The 12,313-nt window shown below is 44.0% G+C and overlaps 1 protein-coding gene across 2 annotated transcripts in view; it reads right to left on the bottom strand.

Annotated features, from left to right (window-relative positions):
- The window catches only part of AMOTL1 (angiomotin like 1), a 431,088-nt gene that overhangs the window by 190,663 nt on the left and 228,112 nt on the right, over nt 1-12,313 (bottom strand). The window lies entirely within an intron of this gene.

Genomic DNA, 12,313 nt, shown 5'->3' with positions numbered 1-12,313 from the left:
GTGCCTTCAAATTATTTAACACACTAAATACAATGCATGAATAGAACATTTTAATAGGTTAACCTATTTCTTTTCCAATATATAATGAAGAAATGTGGTGCTGAATAATATTTGCAGTTGATGTTTCTGTTGGACTTACATCTATTGTTCAGTCTAACATACAGTTTAGTCCATTAGGAGGTGAGAATGTGCCTATACACATGGGAAACGAGGTCTTAGAATCAAAAGGCTTCATACATACAAAATGTTTAATAATGTTTCATACTTCAAGGTAATTCTTTGTAAGCGTATTGTGAAGGAAAGTGGCAAAGGACAGGATGAGACAGTTCTCAAGAAGAATCAAAGGCTCATTGGATGAGAGGAAGGAGAAGATACAGAACGAACTGCTATATTTTCATTCAGCTGTTTATATTAGTGTGTGTTTCTAGAGTAGATTAACGCTTTTTTTCCTGACACTTATTTTTCAGACCCCACAACCAAGATACTTTATGCTCTTGCCCTTACCACTCCTCCTCCCTGAAGCTGAATGCTAACGGCTTTATGCTGAAGGCTGAATGCTGGTTGCTATTCCTACCTGACCATATAGCTGATTGTAGTCGATGTTACTACTTCATGGTTATTTTTGCTTTTACGAACATCTGTTTATGGGAAGTTCAATTGATACTAGTGAATGAATGTTGAGATTTGTTAAGTGCGTGGCTACTGCTAGAGTGTCCCAGCGTGGGCCTAATGCAGAATGGAGAGGAAAACAGCTTAGAATTTAAACAGATGGGATTCCGTTGTTTACCAAAGGTCCTAATGTCAGAAATGCATCTAAGGGCCACCAGGTGTTCATACTAATATCTAGCTGCTAGTACCGAGCAAGCCGCGCTGCCACACTTCTTTCATCTGGTAAAAGGAATGCATAGCGGGTGGGCAGACTGAGACCTCAAGGGTCTTTTAGGACAGTATGGAATCAGTTTGTCCTGTAAATATTTAGGACCACTCTTGTAAAATGCTGCATGTGCCACAGTCAGTGCTTTGAGGGTGTTTCTCATCCTTACTGGAAGCCAGTGTAACTGGCCTCGGTAGTGGGATATCGCAGCCAGGGTTTAGGCAAGTTAAACAGAAGGCGGACGGCCATATTTTGTGTCCTTTGAAGTCCTTGAATAAGGTAGTCTGGTAGCCTAAATAAAAGATATTACCGTAATCGAGTCTCGACAAGATCAGATCTGGTACCTGCGTTTTCTGGGCTTCCCAGGGTTTGAGAAATTTACTCAGGATCCTGAGAATCCAGCTTGAGGTTTTGATTACAGCAGAGATCTGGGGCTAGACACATACATTCGTGTTGATAAGAACTCCTAGGTTCTTTGTCACTTTAGTGTGGGGAGGAGGTGCTGTAACGTTGGGTGGCCAAGCGCCCGACCAGCTAGGTAAGGGGTTGTTTCCAAATAATAGGGCCTCTGTTTTATCGGGTTTGCATTGCAGGGATTAACCCTTTAGCCATCCCATCACTGTTTGAAACACAAGCCGCAAAGTTTAGTTTTTTCCTGGCTCGTTGTTGTTGTATGTCAGAAACATTTGTGTGTCATCAGCATATGAGACAACACCGATGCCAAAGAAATGCATAAGATGTGCTAATGGCATCACATAAATATTAAAAAGTGTGGGGCTCAGGGCTGAGGTACTCCATACTTATATTTTTGTGCATCAAAGTAGTATGGTTTAAGCCAGACAGCCTGCTCCCTGTACTCTAGTATGGACCTCAGCCAGGCCCCCTACTCCAATCTGGGTGAGACGATGGAGCAAGACTTATGTGAGATTGTGTCAAATGCAGCTGAGAGATCTAATAGAATCAGCACAGCATTTTGACCAGCATCCAGAGTGAATTCGATGGAGTCAGTGATTTTCATCAAAGTGGACTCCTTGCTGTGAAGAGCCCTAAAACCTGATTGAGAGGGGTGTACAAGATTGTTGCTATCCAGGAATTGTGTTAGTTGGATATTATCAACTTTATCAATGATTTTGGAGGCCCGGGGATCAAAGAGATAAGTCAAAAGTTTGCTTGGTTATTAGGATCTGCATTAGGTTTTTTTTTAGCAGGGGGATCACATGTGCTTTTTTCCATGAGAAGGCACTAACCCCGATTGTAGGCGGTGAAAATCTCATTAAGTGTAGGTCCTAGGCAATCCCCTAGGAGCCTCATGGCATGAGGGGAAGAAGGTCCAGAGGTAAACCTGATTTGCTTTTAGAGATCAGGTTTTCCACATCATCAGCTATTGACGGGGGGCAGAAGTGGTTAAGTTTAACCTGAGCCTGTGGCATAGAGTAACAAGTGCTATTAGCTAGTTCATTGGCTTGTGATTCCATGTGTTTGTTCTGCTTTTTCTGACAAAGGTCTGTCACAGAGAGAAGTGAGAGGAAACTCACGCAGACGGAGAAAGAGAGTGGGGATCAACCCTGTTTGTTATGAGACGGTAAACTATTTTATTTAAATTGATTCCCACTCCAGCAGTGTCATTTTGGAACTGGTAAAACCAATAAATACACTTTAAAAATGTGGCAATAAGGCAAAGCATAATTTTATAATCTTAACCTAATAATACTCAGTTGCTATTTCTTAAATTGATCAATGCTTATTTTACAGAAGACCCATTGATGCAAGAAACGAGCTTAAGTTTATTCATCATAATTCTCCCTCAGATTAACGGTGTTGAAAGTTACTGCATCTAGCTTGGCACAGGTCTCTATGGCAGCTCTCTCTGACAACGGTCAGCACGAAGGCCACAAAGAATCACTTACGGTTCTCTGATGCAAGCTCCATTGTGACGACTGGACGCGCGGAATGCCTTCCCATTGTTGCTTTCAACTCAGGAGCTCTAACTGGAGCCCATGATGGCCATTCTGCTCCATGTAAAAGTGGCAGGAAAGCAGGCTGGCTTTGGCCAGCGGCCAACAAGCATACAATGGCTTATGACATCACAAAGAGCTCTGTTTGGTAAATTACACTGGAAATAGGGGTCTACAAACTCTGACATCATAATGTGGGGGTTACAGTAACTATCAGCCCTGTGTCAGCTATGTTACAAGTAGTAATCTAGGGTTATTATTTAAATGACTTAAGAGGTTTATTTATAGCACATGATGGCCGAACAGGGCCTGTGACCGAGAGTGACTGCTGTGCGAAACGCCTGCCAGGAGCCTGTAGTAACAGTCAAACTTGGGGAGATGCAGGGTTTGGTGTAAAAGACTCAGGCCTCAATGCTAGTATGTGCCTAAACATTCTAGAGTGTTTCTTATAATCTAATTACTTTTTTTATAGTGGGCTTCTGAAGTTTCTAAGCACTGTAAAATACATGTGTTACTATTTATTTATTGCTACTCAGTTTACTGACCTTGGAAGCATGGAAAAGGTTGAGTCAGCCTGGATGGATTTGAACTTGTGAACTGCAAATTACTGCTACATATTTTAACAGAGAACATTTAACTTACTGGTCCATCCAGCTGGCTATCGTTTAAATAGTGTGCCGAGGTGCGGTCTCAGTGGATTGGTTGTAGAGAGGTGCGGCCCCAGTTGATTGGTTGTTGAGATCTGCGGCCTCAGTTGATTGGTTCTAGAGATGTGCGGCCTCAGTTGATTGGTTACTGTGAACGTGAAGAATTGCTTCATTGCTGGCGACTAAATATTCAGAGAATGCTTCAGTTAGCATTGGAAATAGATATTATATGTCTAACGGGTGTGATCCAGGAATTCCCTAGCCAGGTGGCCTCTCTTTTTATCCCATAACAGCCTCTTTCTGTGCCTTCCACATCTGTCCCGTTTGTATTCCGAAAGCGTGACATGCTGGGCCTCAAGTTATAGCGACACAGTCCAAATAATCCGTGTTCACTTATGCCTGCCTGAACATTTGTTATCACATTAAAGCCAGACCTGTTGGCTTGGCCAATGTTGTTGTTTTTTTCTACATGAAGGTGGATGCACTGCTCCTTCCAGCTGGGCCTCTTGTGTTATAGTCTTCTCAAAGTACTTAAACGTCATATAATTATGTTTGCCGCAGGACAAAACTTCCAAACTGAATAACTGTGTTGTGCTAGAACTCCCGTTTCATTTGTGTTTGACCAGTGCATTTTCTCCTTCGAGTCAAATCCAGTTATTTTAAACGTGTGGACTGATATTCTAAAAAGGAGTGCACCGTTTATTATGGCCACCACACCAGCACACTAAACCCTAATTCATTAAGAATCATTGTTACGTTTTCTAATAGAGACGGCCACTATCTTTTAATTCACTGCTTTACTTAGGCCTGTCTCTAACACATGTAATGAAGCTGTTGAATTAGCTCATTTATTCGTTGTGGTTCCAAAATGCAGTTGGCTGTAAGTATTGTTACTAATTCTTTTGAAATGTAAACATAGTCTGCTTTGGCCTCACCCAGTATTACTCTATCCCCTTATGTTATTGGCTATTTGGGCTATCATTCCACCTTCCAGAAGTACTTCCATTGGAATGCACGAGGGACTATGTTAAATCTGAAAAGTCGACTCATCACGATGCTGGTACATTCAAGTAAAAGACTTCTCCCGAGCTCTCGCTACAGGGAAATGCTTAGGTATTGCATTGGTCTGCTAAAGATCACTGGTTCCCTACATCAACCGAATAGCGAAAGCTGCTAATTTATAGTTTCATACAGACAAAAAAATAGGCATCTGCTTTCTGCAGCCAACACAACAATAGCAGCCCTTGCTATAGCTATCTCTTTGTATAGACCTTGGTAACTCCATCCCTGCAGGGTTGGCTCAGCCTTCACTCAAGTCACTTCAAAGTCACTTCAAGTCACTTCAAGCCAGGTTCAGAAAGTCTGGCCATATCGCCCCAATCTCCAGCAATTTGCACCGGTAGCATTGGGTTCCCACCGAAGCAAAATTAAAAACTAAATTATGCAAGCCTGAACATAGGCCTATTTATCCTTTATACTTGCTCACTATCTCAGCAGAGAAAGGGTCTAGAAGGTAGGAACTCTCTGTAACAGGCTGTAACAAGATTTAGAACTTCCCAAGCACAAAACCAATCTTTCACAGGAGCCCTACGGCTTTCTGGAACTCTTTTCCTCGTGACCTAAGGACTAAGACCTCATTTGCGTCCTTCAGATTTCACCTTAAACCTCTTCTTTACAGGCTTTTCTTGAAACAAGCACAGTTCTTCTCTGATCAAATCGTTCTGATGTCCTAGAAACGTAATTGTCTGTTTTTGTCCAACTATGTACTTTGTCCTGGTTTCTAATGTCAATTGTCCTAACTCTCTTGTCGTGTAGGGCTGGCATGTTAAACTATTACATAAATAAATACATCCTTTTCAGAATATGTCAGTGATCTATCGGTATCTCTTTTGGTCTTGATAGATGAAGAATTTAGGTTGCAACGTGTTGATAAGGGAGTGTATCTACGAGTGAGAGTATCAATTAGTACAAGAGTGGAGCCTACAAGGTCTACAGTTCAGAGAATGCCAACTTTTTCCACTCAATGACTCCAAAAATATAGTGGTGGTAATTGTAATTGCCTTGTATGTTTATCTGTGTGTGTGTGTAGCATCCCTACAGCGAAAACCAGCTGAAGGGCAGTGGAGTACTGCACAGGATCGAGGGTAGAGATGTAACCAGAGGGAAGCTGGGCAGCGGAGGCTGGGTTCAGAGAGGGGATGTGGAATATTTACTCGTCACGGTTATATATATATATATATATATATATATATATATATATATATATATATATATATATATATATATATATTTATTCTCTAGGCTCATTGGGTGACTCTGAAAAGAGCGAGAAAGGACACACGCACTAGTAATGGGACGATTATTGGGGATTCTGTGCATTACTTAAAACACTGCTCCTCGGAACTGCTTTACTTTAACGGGACTTTGGCTTTTCTGCAGCGGTCCCTATATTCAGCCACTGGTAGGCTCTAGCACTTCTCAGCAGCAGCGCTTTGAAACAGACGGGCGTGTTATAAGCACTTTGCACGGTGCTTAATCACCAATGTCTCAAAGCACAGAACTGAGGCGGTTCCTCTACGGGTCACCAATAGGCAAGCAGACAGCGTGTGGGGCGACCTTAGAGCAGACTGAATAAGGCTACTCTTATATCAATCACGAGTCACGACATAGATATTAAGGAACAAAAATAGATAGCGCTACCAGCATGACGACTACTCAATATCTTGACGTTAAGTCTATACACACACGTAGGTTTACTACACTAAACTCCGCGTATGAATCTAATATGACGATATATAAATCATCATCAAGGTATACATCGTCAATGTACATAGATGTGGAGATAAGAATACTATCTCCATATCATTCTTACATATTTATTTTTGTAGCATTTCGGTAGCCAATATTCTGGCTACCAGGCGGGCAACTAGAGTCAAATTTCGGGGGGGGGGGGGGGGGGGGGGGGGGTTTGCTGGAAAATATTTCGGGGGGGGGGGGCTAATTCTTCCAAAAACGGACAGAGTGGCTGTAAGAAGGGTGAACACACAACAAAAGTCTCATTTACACGTAAATGGTCTTTTAAAGACCCGTTAAGTACTCGGGTGCGGCTGTAATTTGATGCTTGCCAGCCCACGAAGCTGTCTCCGCCGGGCTGACACACACGAGGGGGGGGGGGGGGGACTGAAGCTCCGTGAGCCCAATGGGTGTTGCGCGCCTGCTGGCTACTATCGTTTTAGTATCAGGGCAATTGTGTGCTCGATATGTTGCAAGGAGCCAGCTCCTTAAAGCACTCTGGGAGGCGCTAAGGTCTGGTGTTGACCTCTCGGTGGAACAGCTTCGCACTGACTGACTGACCAAGAATGGCCACCGATTCAACAGACATGATTTAAAGTCAAATAATATGGATCGGAATCAAACCACGACGTTTTAAAACAACTGACTATATACACTCCCGCGCGCTTCTTTCTACCGGTGGCCAAGGTTTGTCTTTCTGGGGACATTCAAGGTCGGCTGAAGACAGGCAGTGCCATTTCAAATCAATTAGAGGGGCCATCTGCCTGCGCCCGGGGCTAGCAGCAGTGACAGACATCCACTAGGAATGAAACAATGCCATAATCAGGGCCAATTAAATGATGCAATTCTGCAGCCACCTGTTATCAGTTTAATTATGGAGCTGCCACACTTGCCACATAATCCACATAATGCGTAATATGCGGATATGAGCAAAAAAAAAATCTGACTCGATATGTTGCTGTTGCAAGAAGCCAGCAAAGCCATGTGAAAAACATAAGTTTCCCTACTCTCGCTGGAAAAATTGAGATGTTTGCAACAACATCAATCATTCATGGGGGGGCAGAGGTGGCAGCTACTCTCCTTCTTGGCCTTCTGGATCCCTGGCCCTGCCCTTGTCTGCCTGCTCTCAGGGTTCATGGACACATCAGCAGGAACAGAAGGCAGAGAGGGCCGCAGGATCCCAATTTACTTCCTGTAGATTCAATTCCTTGCCCTTCCCATAGCCCCACATCTAGAGGCAGTCCACGGGCTAAGTTAACGGATATCGGGGCAAACCTGTGATGGCATTGGGGTCAAAGGTTGAGGGATGCCAGCTATTCCATGCCTCACATTTCCACAAAGAGACATTCTTGGGTGTTCAGGCTCACTGCATCACTTACACCTGCTTGAAGAAAGCACAAAGGGTTCAGAGGACTGTTTCCTTAATGCTTAAATGGATCAGAAAAGACCCATCGAAAGAACCATGTAAAAAGCTTTGGGCGTCACAGTTTAAGTTAAATTATTTGCCTCTAGGTATGCAATGGAGCAGAACCAGGACTGAATATAATGCGTCATCCGTGCCTTGTTCCTGAACAGTCGTGTTGATGTGCGCTGTAGGCGTTTAATCCAATTGAGTAGACACTTAGGATGAAATAGGAACAATACTGAAAAAACAGCGGAGATGCAACGAGAAAGTAATGATGCTCAACTGGGAGGCAAATAACTGCAGAAGAATTAAAAGGTGAACGAGGCACCATTTAGAGAGATTCGTAATTTGAGCCAGAAGGTTCGATTCTTATCCACTTGAACTACAAGACCCCTTATTGAGTTAACAGGTTAGGGCGTTACAAATGCCATGATTTCAATACCTTAATTGCCAGACTGAGCCAATTTTTCACCTCTACAGTTCATCAATTACATCACATTATTCACTCATACGGTGATGCTGTGGGGTTGAAATCATCCACCCCTTGAAATATTGGAGTGCCATCATCAGAGGCAAAATGAGGCGGATATATGACGGTACAACGCGTACCGTCACAACGCATACCTTTACAACGCGGCCGTGACAACGCAAGTCGTTACCACGACTTGCGTTGGGGGGGCGCGGATTTCGAATAGTTTAATTTACTATTCTAACACCAGTCCCCGTGGACCCTAGGGAAGGTGTTAGGATAGTAAATTAACTATTATTAGACCTTGATCGCCCTCCAGCGCAAGTCGTGGTAACGACTTGCGTTGTCACAGCCGCGGTGTAAAGGTACCGCGTTGTGAAAACATCGTTGTAAACGATGTTTACCAAATGAGGCACAATGACACTAGTGAGAGAATAACAGAGAACTAGAGAAGAGAAGAAAAAAAGCAATCAGTAGGATGTGGTAAAATGGAGAGGATATGAAATAGTGGGGGACAACAAATTTAAAGCTTCTGTCAGAGAGTCGCAAAAATTGAATGGCATGATCGATGGAGTCAAATACCGCCAAAAAGATCAACCAGCATCTAAGCATGGAAATCACAAATAACCATATTATTTCACCATTCATGACAGCCACTAATATAGACCCCAGACACATGAGTACATACTTGTAGAGGATGGAAATACTTGTTGTCTCCAAAATATGTCTAAAGCGGACATGGCACCACCGTTCTACAAAAGCTGGGAAGGGTAGAGCCGATTAGAAATGGGGCCTCGGTTACTAGATGGCTGCCACAGTGGTCCCTACTATCTCGTGCCACTACTCTTGAGAATAAACCGGACATCGACCAGACCACCAATCCATCCAGCCTACTCATCAGGATACGGAATCTTTGAACTTACCGCCGACCGTGAAGACCTAGCTTTTTGACCAAATAGCTATAGGGGTGATGGGCTATGGACTACCCCTGCGGCTGTCACCTACCCAGCCGGACTTTGGGCAAACCTTACTTCGTCTCTCCGTCGTACTCTCCCCCTTACCCCACAGCAAAGGGACAGCATTCCCCTAAACGCGTAACTGGTATTAAACCTTTACACTTGGAACGACCTGAGAGAGCGTATTTACTTGGACTGTGTTAAACCTTTAAACTGTGTTTAAACCTTTAAACTCCACATCTACATCTGTTGACAATAAAGTGATAGTTGATATAAAGGACGGTGCAACATTTTTGTTAGGCATTGTGTCACGTGTGTGTGTATATATATATATATATATTTATTATTATTATTATTATGATCACAGTTCAAACAGGAGATCACAAACCAGACAGTAAATGACAGATGGGATAGCCATCCTCAGGTGAGATGGCCAACCTCAGATCACATGGGCAAGTACAGACCTGACAGGCGATCACAGAGGACAGGCAGGCATCACAGAACAGGCATAGCATCAGAGATCACATTGAAATCACACAGGTTGGGCTGAAAACCACATAGATTCAGACGATCACAAGGCTGAGAAGAGTACAAGTCAGTCTGCGCAGGTGATCAAAAGCCAGGCACAAGGATCCTAGACCAGACTAGATTGGGGATCACAGAGAGGACTGTATATAAAAAGTCAAGAAGCTGGTCATAGGCTAGACTGGAAAATACATGCTGGACCGGCAAAAACAGGATGGACGGGCAAACACAGGTCATGTAGGTAATCACAGGCCAGGAAGGAAATCACAGGTCTGGCTGGTAATCAAAAGGATTGGCTGGAAGTCAAAGGATGGACTGCAAATCGCAGATAGAAGAAAAGATCACAACATGACTGGAGTCCACCAACAGGAAAGGAAATATGAAGAGTGCATTACTTGCAGGGGTAAACAGCACAGGCAAGAGAGAGCAACAAAAACACATGCACTCAAAGAGTGATGAAAGCAGAAGGGAAAGTGTAGCTCACTGAATGTGAGCAGGGCAAGGATGCAAGACATTCAGTCAAAAGGATGGTAAAATGGTATGCTCCAGATGAGGCACAAACACAAGAAAAAAAGGAACGCCATTCAATGACAAGCAAGCAAACAAGAGTGACAAGAAAGCCAACCAATGGTAAGCAATGCGCTGGCCCAAACCCACCGCAAGATTTGGTATGGTCCACAATAGGTCATTCAACAACAAACAGCTAAAATATGTGGGCATGCAAGGCCTAAAAAGCCAATGTGAACCCTTGCCCAATGCCAATGTTCACTCTTTCCAAAGATGCTGAGTAAGTGTAAAGACCGGTCAAGCATGTGACATCCAGGCCAGAGCACCACCTCTGATCAGTGGTTACCCGTAGTACACAACCGAAGAGCGCCAAACACGGCAGCCACAGTCCCACCAGGCATAGAGGAAGCCTGCCGCATGCACCAATCTGCGCTGACCGCTGCGCCATCTGTCTAGCCGCACGCTCACACCTCTAATCCTAATCCTGCAGCTTCCAGTGGGCAGCTGCGGGTTTTACTCATTCCAGGAACATAATCGCTGCAATGCTAACAACAGGAACACAAACAAACGTGATCTCACAGAAAAACAGCGCAAAAAGCCCCACGATGACTGCCATGGCCTCAGCCGTGCACTATACAAGTGTATTTACTCACTCGAGCTCACAACCATGAACCCCTGTGTTCTCTGTTGCACAGGCTAGTGCTTACATTATTTACATCTCACTCAAACAAACTTAACACGTTTAGGTGTCGTCACTGGAGCTGACCAACAGCTAAATCAATATTTCTGGCATATAGTGAGCGCTTTGACACCTTCGGGTAAAGTTCGCGCTATAGAAAATCGCATTAAATACATAAAATAAAACCCACTGGTAACCACGAGGGGAGAACAATATTACGTTAAATTCCACAAATCTGTACAAAGAAGCCGTTCTTACAGCTCCTTGCCCTGCCAGAGCTTTTTATTTCCCCCAGCCGAGCCACTCTACAACCACTGTAGTATCTACGCTAGGGTGTCCAATGTAGGTTAAAGAGGGCCTGATCATAGCCACTGACAGTGTAAATTGGTTAATTTACATTCACTGTATGCAAATGTACCTTCTGTGGACATAATGGAAAGTGGCACTTATAATGGGACTTAGCTGATCTGTGCTGTACCCTTGAGTCGAGGTGTCTGTAAGCGCAGAGACGCCATGCCCCTGGGGATTGTTTGTGCTAAGAGAAAGTGTCACGACACTATATAAAACTCAGCAAGGATGCTACATTTTACAGCTTCAAGTGTGCCATGGGTTGGAACACGAATGAGCTTGTACTAAAGGTAGCGCCTGGGTATCGGGTATTATGCCAAGGGTGAGAGAGCGCTACCCCCGGAGAACAGGGAGCTGGTATCTCTTGTTCGTATCCATTGCCACAGAGCTGCAAGCAGTGTTTAGCATTCCTCTTCACCGCCTTTACGGACACGGCCTTGGGCACATTATGTTTTCACACAGCTCCCAGTGGCTTCATATATAGGCCTGGAAGACACTCTCCGCCAGCTCTTAAAGTCCTGCGTGGGTGGGCGAGTGCCTGCGCCGTGCCCGCTCCAAGGCCACCAGCTCGGATTACAAGGTTCTGTGTAAACTGTAGAAGACAGAAGCATCACACATGCTGGCGTACCGTCCTACACGATTTTGGTTTTTTGAGAATGTCAGAATTTAGATCTCAGAAGTGACCGCAAAACGACCTTTCAGAGCTATACAAAAGGCCTTGAATAAAAAAAAAACAGCAATTTAGGAACGAAAGTTATAGGTCGGAAACACCATTGCGCGTGTGTGTCACATATGGACTCACTTCACAATGCCCATCAGCTTGACACAAGTCTAGAGGGCATGTTGAGAACCAGGAATCCCGGCTCATTATACTAAACTTCGTGATCTTGGACGTATTCCTCCACATGCTGCAATCTATCATCTCCAACACAAGTAAAAACTCGCAGAGGCGAGTTAGTTTGAGCCATTCAATAAAAACAATGACCGTGTACCTTATTCCAAACTACCCAATTCACATAACATGCAACTTCATTGCCGACAGTTTAACGACCCATCTTCAAGGCTGCAAAGCATAATATGTAAATGTATCGTCTCCAAACGCGCACACCTCCCATGCTGCCTGTGAGTGAGTTGCTGAGGTTTCCCCAGGCCTGT

The sequence above is a fragment of the Lissotriton helveticus genome, chromosome 8 (assembly GCF_964261635.1).
Source record: "Lissotriton helveticus chromosome 8, aLisHel1.1, whole genome shotgun sequence".
NCBI classification, from domain to species: Eukaryota; Metazoa; Chordata; class Amphibia; order Caudata; family Salamandridae; genus Lissotriton; species Lissotriton helveticus.
This window is presented reverse-complemented; position numbering and strand designations above follow the sequence as displayed.